The following is an 8307-nucleotide window of genomic DNA, read 5'->3' as shown; positions in this document are numbered from 1 at the left end:
AGTCCAATCCGGCTTCTCCAACGTCTTGTGCAGCTGTGGCGTGACCTCCCGTGTCCTGTCCTCGGTGCCCTGACCGATGAAGGCCGGCGTGACAAACAGCCTCTTCACTGCCCCCCGTCTCCCTGCGTCGGGGGAACCGCGACCCCCTGGGGGGGACCCCGCTTCTTCTCCGCGCTATCTCGTCTGGACTTACCTGAAGTACTCGGGTTCTTTCGATTCAGCCTTCTTCATCACGTCCAGGACGGTCGAGTTCACGGGCACGTCCACGGGGACGGAGTGGGAGCAGCTGTCCGTGCAGTTCACAGTTCGCGTCACGGTGTAGTTTACTGAGATCTCCGCCGGACCGAACCTTGCCAGCGCGGGCGGCACGGAGGCTGATAGGGGAGCCGGAAGACTCAGATTAAGGCTAAAGAGTTGGAAGTGTATCTATTATCTGCGCAAACAGTATTTCTTTTATGTAAATCGCTCGGGTATGTAAGACCTCTGCGCAGTGATTTTATGCATCGCGCTGTGATAATGCGCGGCGAGAAACCGTACCCCCGACTCCCCACACCCTTCCCGACGTCTCCCGCATCTCGGTGGGGCGGGGGGTGGGTGAGTTTGGAATTACCGGAGCAGGGGATCCGGCCAGCCTCTCCACAGGAGTGCAGGGAGGGCCTGCGAGGCAGAGACGGGTAACACGAACGCCCCCTGCTCGGCTGCTCGGCTTGGGATCGGAGTTCCTCCAGGGCTTCCTCGGCGTCCCACACTGGGGCCGGGATGAAATCCTCGTTAGCGATAAGGGCCTGGAGATTGAAGAGATGGGTGGGGGTTACAGCCTGCGCCTATCCCACCCAAGGGCTTCCGCCTCACCGACCCACCCGGTTAGGGTGCACCAGCCCGGACTGGACAGCCCAGAGAAATGACACCGGGGCTCTCATTTTGAGCACCTAATTCGCTCAAGCCCCCGCCCACACACCCCCACCCCCCACCAAGCCATGGCCATGAGTGTCCAGCCCGCGTTTGCGACGCGTCAAGGGAGCGTCTGAGTGCCTGACTGTCTCTTAAACCCACATCCTCCCCTCCACTAGCTTCCCGCCACATTCCCTGTGTATCCAGGGCGTACAGTAGCTCAGAAGAGGGTACATCAGCCCCTCCCTCTCCCACACCCTCTCCGTCTCCGTCACCCCCTCCCTCCCCTACACCCCTCCCCGTCTCCGTCACCCCCTCCCCGTCTCCGTCACCACTCCCGTCTCCGTCACCCCCTCCCTCCCCTACACCCCTCCCCGTCACCGTCAACCCCTCCCTCCCCTACACCCCTCCCCGTCTCCGTCAACCCCTCCCTCCCCCACACCACTCCCCGTTTCAGTCACCCCCTCCCTCTCCCACAACCCTCTCTGTCTCCGTCACCCCTTCCCTCCCCTACACCACTCCCCGTCTCCGTCACCCCCTCCCTCCCCTACACCCCTCCCCGTCTCCGTCACCCCCTCCCTCCCCTACACCCCTCCCCGTCTCCGTCACCCCCTCCCTCCCCTACACCCCTCCCCGTCTCCGTCACCCCCTCCCTCCCCTACACCCCTCCCCGTCTCCGTCAACCCCTCCCTCTCCCACAACCCTCTCTGTCTCCGTCACCCCCTCCCTCCCCTACACCACTCCCCGTCTCCCTCATCTCCTCTCTCCCCAACACCGCTCCCCGTCTCCATCAGCCCCTCCCTCCCCTACACCCCTCCCCGTCTCCGTCACCTCCTCTCTCCCCAACACCACTCCCCGTCTCCGTCACCCACTCCCTCCCCTACACCCCTCCCCTCTCCTCACCCCCTCCCTCCCCTACACCCCTCCCCGTCACCGTCACCAACACCCTCCCCGTCTCCGTCACCCCCTCCCCTACACCCCTCCCCCTCCGTCACCCCTCCCTCCCCTACACCCCTCCCGTCCCTCAACCCCTCCCTCCCCTACACCCCTCCCCGTCTCCGTCACCTCCTCTCTCCCCAAGACCGCTCCCCGTCTCCATCACCCTCTCCCTCCCCCACACCCCTCCCCGTCTCCGTCACCCCTCCCTCCCCTACACCCCTCCCCGTCTCCGTCACCCCCTCCCTCCCCTACACCCCTCCCCGTCTCCGTCACCCCCTCCCTCCCCCTACACCCCTCCCCGTCTCCGTCACCCCCTCCCTCCCCTACACCCCTCCCCGTCACCGTCAACCCCTCCTCCCTCCCCTACACCCCTCCCGTCTCCGTCACCCCTCCCCCCTCCCTCCCCACACCCCTCCCCGTCTCCGTCACCTCCTCTCTCCCCAACACCGCTCCCCGTCTCAGTCACCCCCTCCCTCTCCCACAACCCTCTCTGTCTCCGTCACCCCCTCCCTCCCCTACACCCCTCCCCGTCTCCGTCACCCCCTCCCTCCCCTACACCCTCCCCGTCTCCGTCACCCCTCCTTTCCCTACACCCCTCCCCGTCTCCGTCACCCCCTCCCTCCCCTACACCCCTCCCCGTCACCGTCAACCCCTCCCTCCCCTACACCCCTCCCCGTCTCAGTCACCCCTCCTTTCCCTACACCCCTCCCCGTCTCCGTCACCCCTCCCTCCCCTACACCCCTCCCCGTCACCGTCAACCCCTCCCTCCCCTACACCCCTCCCCGTCTCCGTCACCTCCTCTCTCCCCAACACCGCTCCCCGTCTCAGTCACCCCCTCCCTCCCCTACACCCCTCCCCGTCTCCGTCACCCCCTCCCTCCCCTACACCCTCCCCGTCTCCGTCACCCCCTCCCTCCCATACACCCCTCCCCATCTCCGTCAGCCCTCCCTCCCCTACACCCCTCCCCGTCTCCGTCACCCCCTCCCTCCCCTACACCCCTCCCAGTCTCCGTCACCCCCTCCCTCCCCTACACCCCTCCCCGTCTCCGTCACCCCCTCCCTCCCCTACACCCCACCCCGTCTCCGTCACCCCCTCCCTCCCCTACACCCCTCCCCGTCTCCGTCACCTCCTCTCTCCCCAACACCACTCCCCGTCTCCGTCACCCCCTCCCTCCCCTACACCCCTCCCCGTTTCCATCACCCTCTCCCTCCCCTACACCCCTCCCAGTCTCCGTCACCCCCTCCCTCCCCTAGATCCCTCCCCGTCTCCATCACCCCCTCCCTCCCCTACACGCCTCCCCGTCTCCGTCACCCCCTCCCTCCCCTACACCCCTCCCCGTCTCCGTCAACCCCTCCCTCTCCCACATCCCTCTCTGTCTCCGTCACCCCCTCCCTCCCCTACACCACTCCCCGTCTCCGTCACCCCCTCCCTCCCCTACACCCCTCCCCTTCTCCGTCACCTCCTCTCTCCCCAACACCGCTCCCCGTCTCCGTCACCCCTCCCTCCCCCACACCGCTCCCCGTCTCCATCACCCCCTCCCTCTCCCACAACCCTCTCTGTCTCCGTCACCCCCTCCCTCCCCTACACCCCTCCCCGTCTCCGTCACCCCTTCCCTCCCCGACACACCTCCCCGTCTCCGTCACCCCCTCCCTCCCCTACACCCCTCCCCGTCTCCGTCACCCCCTCCCTCTCCCACAACCCTCTCTGTCTCCGTCACCCCCTCCCTCCCCTACACCCTCCCCGTCTCCGTCACCCCCTCCCTCCCCTACACCCCTCTCTGTCTCCGTCACCTCTCCTTTCCCTACACCCTTCCCCGTCTCCGTCACCCCCTCCCTCGCCTAAAGCCCTCCCCTTCTCCGTCATCCCCTCCCTCGCCTAAAGCCCTCCCCTTCTCCGTCACCCCCTTCCTCCCCTACACCCTCCCCAACTCCGTCACCCCCTTCCTCCACTACACCCCTCCCCGTCTCCGTCACCCCCTCCCTCCCCTACACCCCTCCCCGTCTCCGTCACCCCTTCCCTCCCCGACACCCCTCCCCGTCTCCGTCACCCCCTCCCTCCCCTACACCCCTCCCCGTCTCCGTCACCCCCTCCCTCTCCCACAACCCTCTCTGTCTCCGTCACCCCCTCCCTCCCCTACACCCCTCCCCGTCTCCGTCACCCCCTCCCTCCCCTACACCCCTCTCTGTCTCCGTCACCTCTCCTTTCCCTACACCCTTCCCCGTCTCCGTCACCCCCTCCCTCGCCTAAAGCCCTCCCCTTCTCCGTCATCCCCTCCCTCGCCTAAAGCCCTCCCCTTCTCCGTCACCCCCTTCCTCCCCTACACCCTCCCCAACTCCGTCACCCCCTTCCTCCACTACACCCCTCCCCGTCTCCGACACCCCCTCCCTCCCTACACCACTCCCCGTCTCCGTCACCCCTCTCTCCACTACACACCTCCCCGTCTCCGTCACCCCCTCTCTCCCCTACACCCCTCCCCGTCTCCGTCACCCCCTCCCTCCCCAACACCGCTCCCCGTCTCCATCAGCCCCTCCCTCCCCTACACCCCTCCCCGTCTCCGTCACCTCCTCTCTCCCCAACACCACTCCCCGTCTCCGTCACCCACTCCCTCCCCTACACCCCTCCCCCTCTCCGTCACCCCCTCCCTCCCCTACACCCCTCCCCGTCACCGTCAACCCCTCCCTCCCCTACACCCCTCCCCGTCTCCGTCACCTCCTCTCTCCCCAAGACCGCTCCCCGTCTCCATCACCCTCTCCCTCCCCCACACCCCTCCCCGTCTCCGTCACCCCTCCCTCCCCTACACCCCTCCCCGTCTCCGTCACCCCCTCCATCCCCTACACCCCTCCCCGTCTCCGTCACCCCCTCCCTCCCCCTACACCCCTCCCCCGTCTCCGTCACCCCCTCCCTCCCCTACACCCCTCCCCGTCACCGTCAACCCCTCCCTCCCCTACACCCCTCCCCGTCTCCGTCACCTCCTCTCTCCCCAACACCGCTCCCCGTCTCAGTCACCCCCTCCCTCTCCCACAACCCTCTCTGTCTCCGTCACCCCCTCCCTCCCCTACACCCCTCCCCGTCTCCGTCACCCCCTCCCTCCCCTACACCCTCCCCGTCTCCGTCACCCCTCCTTTCCCTACACCCCTCCCCGTCTCCGTCACCCCCTCCCTCCCCTACACCCCTCCCCGTCACCGTCAACCCCTCCCTCCCCTACACCCCTCCCCGTCTCAGTCACCCCTCCTTTCCCTACACCCCTCCCCGTCTCCGTCACCCCCTCCCTCCCCTACACCCCTCCCCGTCACCGTCAACCCCTCCCTCCCCTACACCCCTCCCCGTCTCCGTCACCTCCTCTCTCCCCAACACCGCTCCCCGTCTCAGTCACCCCCTCCCTCTCCCGCAACCCTCTCTGTCTCCGTCACCCCCTCCCTCCCCTACACCCCTCCCCGTCTCCGTCACCCCCTCCCTGCCCTACACCCTCCCCGTCTCCGTCACCCCCTCCCTCCCATACACCCCTCCCCATCTCCGTCAGCCCTCCCTCCCCTACACCCCTCCCCGTCTCCGTCACCCCCTCCCTCCCCTACACCCCTCACCATCTCCGTCACCCCCTCCCTCCCCTACACCCATTCCCGACACCGTTACCTCTCTTTTCCCTACACCCCTCCCCGTCTCCGTCACCCCCTCCCTCCCCTACACCCCTCCCCGTCTCCGTCACCCCCTCCTTCCCCGTTTCCGACTCCCCCTCCCTCCCCGATACTCCACTCCCCTCTGTAGCCGACACCGCCTCTCCCCTAGTGGGATCGCCCTGTGCACACCTGCGCGGCCAGCCCGGTGCTGTAGAGGTTGCCGATGGTGTGCTGGTCGGTCCGCGCACAGTAAATTTCCATAGTCAGCTTGACCAGAGCGTCCCGCACGGCGTCCGCGGGCTTGTATCTTCCCTGCTGGAGGCAGCGGAGGGCCAGGGCCGAGACGGCCTCGGTGTCTGAGAAAGCGCCGAGAGCAAAGCGGAGATGAGTCCGGACATTCAATCTCCCCTCTCCCTCTCTCCTTCCTTCCCTCTCCCCACCTCTCCCTCTCCCCAATCTTTCTCCCGTCTCTCCCCCTTTCTCCTCCCTGTTCTCCCACACGCTCTTCCTCCCCCTCCCTCCCCTTCTTCCTACCTATCTCCCCCTCCCTCTCTCCCCTCCGTCTCCCCTGCCTGCCCCCTCCCTCTCTTCTCTCCTCCCTCTCTCCCCTCTCCCTCCCTCCCCCTGCGATTTCACTCACCGACGGCAGACCCGCTCCCCTGTTTGAGCTCCCCGTTCATCACAGCCGCAGAGAAAGTCCGGACGTCTGTCTCACTCACTGGCGACCCCTGCTGGCACAGACCGAGCAGTGCCAGGGCCACTTGATAGTAGGTCGTCACTGGGTGATGATGTGTTACTGAGGGAGAAAGGGCGGGGGGGGAGACAGAGGGAGAGAGGGGTAAACAGGGAAAGAGAGAGGGAGAATGAGGGGGAGATGGACGGTGAAGGGGTGACAGAGATGGGAGAGAGGGGGTTGAGAATGGGGGAGAGAGGAAGAGACAGAGGGAGAGAGGAGCGGGTGGGAGGGGAGAGAGGAAGAGACAGAGGGAGAGACCGATAGGAATAGGTAGAGAGGGAGGGCGAGGGGAGAGGGGGGAAGGAGAGAGAGTGGGCGAAGGAACAGGGGAAAGGAGTGAGGGAGGGAGAGTTGGAGAAAGAAGTGGGTAGAGAGGCAGAATAAACAGAAACAGCTCAGTACTCCACCTCCCCACCCCACAGACACACGCACACACATAAACACACACCCACACACACATAAACACAGAGACACACACATGCAGAGAGAGACAGACACACACATTTACATTCAGACACACGCACACAGACACTCGCAGACACACGCACACTCATTCGGGGAGACACACACACTCACACGCAGAGACACACACACAGACAAACGCTCAGACGAATATACAAACACACAAACACATGCAGAGGACACACACACACAGACACACACAAACATGCAGAGAGATACACACTCTCACACAGACACACACACACGCAGACACACTCACACGCAGACACAGACAGACACACACACTCACACACATGCAGAGGCACACACTCAGACACACACACACAGACACACACACTCACTCACACGCAGACACACACACACAGACACACACACTCACACACATGCAGAGACACACACTCAGACACACAGATAAACACACACATACACATAAACACACACACAGACACAGACAGACACACGCACACTCACACTCACACACACAGACACAGACAGACACACACACACTCACACTCACACACACAGACACAGACACAGACACACACTTACTCAGAAACACACACATATAAACACACACGCACGCAGAGACACAGGGACACACACACACACACACATACATGCAAAGACACACACACTCACACAGACACAGCCACAGACACACACCCACAGACACACACACACACACACACACACACACACACACACACACACGGATGATGAGAGGTGACCTGATAGAGGTGTACAAGGAGGGAGGAGGTCCACATCGAGTGGACAGCCAGAGACTTCTCCCCAGGGTGGAAATTCAAACAGGAGGGAGGATAATTATCAGGAGATTGGAGGAGCGTACGGTGGGGGCTGGTGGAAGTGTCAGAGAGGTAGGATAGTCACACAGAGTGTGGTGGGTGTGTGGACTGTCCCGGTGGGGTTCATGGACATTTGAGAGACTATTAGACACGCAACCATGGATGATATTAGGAAGTGTTGGATTTATCTCACGACGAGGTGAGACAGCCCCAGTCCTCGCCTCTCGCATCCCTCTCCCTCCCCCTCTCCTCACCAATACACTTCATCTCGGCTGCCAGCTTCTCCTCCAGTAACGAGACCAGGTTGACGGAGGAAGCGTACGAGCTCACGCTGGCCGGATTCACGCAGGAGGCTCTCAGTGCCAGGACGTAAAGGGCCAGCATTCCGCTGGAGAACGTCGCCCCTGGGGGTGGGGGAGAGCGGAGAGGATTACCTACCCCAATCTGCAGTACGCAATTCACCAGCTCCGTCACCCCCTCCCTCTCCTACAACCCTCTCCCTCTCCGTCACCCCTCCCTCCCCTACACCCCTCCCCGTCTCCGTCACCCCCTCCCTCCCCTACACCCCTCCCCGTCTCCGTCACCCCCTCCCTCCCCTACACCCCTCCCCGTCTCCGTCACACCCTCCCTCCCCTACACCCCTCCCCGTCTCCGCCACCCCTTCCCTCCCCTACACCCCTCCCCGTCTCCGTCACCCACTCCCTCTCCTACACTCCTCCCCGTCTCCGTCACACCCTCCCTCCCCCACACGCCTCTCCGTCTCCGTCACCCTATCCCTCCCCTACACCCCTCTCCGTCTCCGTCACCCCCTCCCTCCCCTACATCCCTCCCCGTCACCGTCACCCCCTCCCTCCCCTACACC

General features: G+C 64.6%; 1 pseudogene; it reads right to left on the bottom strand.

Moving 5' to 3' along the window:
• The window catches only part of LOC134341458 (transcobalamin-1-like), a 10404-nt pseudogene extending 2567 nt beyond the window's left edge, over positions 1–7837 (bottom strand).
• Positions 7838–8307: the final 470 nt, after the last annotated feature.

This window comes from Mobula hypostoma, unplaced genomic scaffold, assembly GCF_963921235.1.
Source record: "Mobula hypostoma unplaced genomic scaffold, sMobHyp1.1 scaffold_61, whole genome shotgun sequence".
In the NCBI taxonomy this organism is placed as follows: Eukaryota; Metazoa; Chordata; class Chondrichthyes; order Myliobatiformes; family Myliobatidae; genus Mobula; species Mobula hypostoma.
Note: the sequence above shows the minus strand (reverse complement) of the source record. Positions and strands in the feature narration are given on the sequence as shown.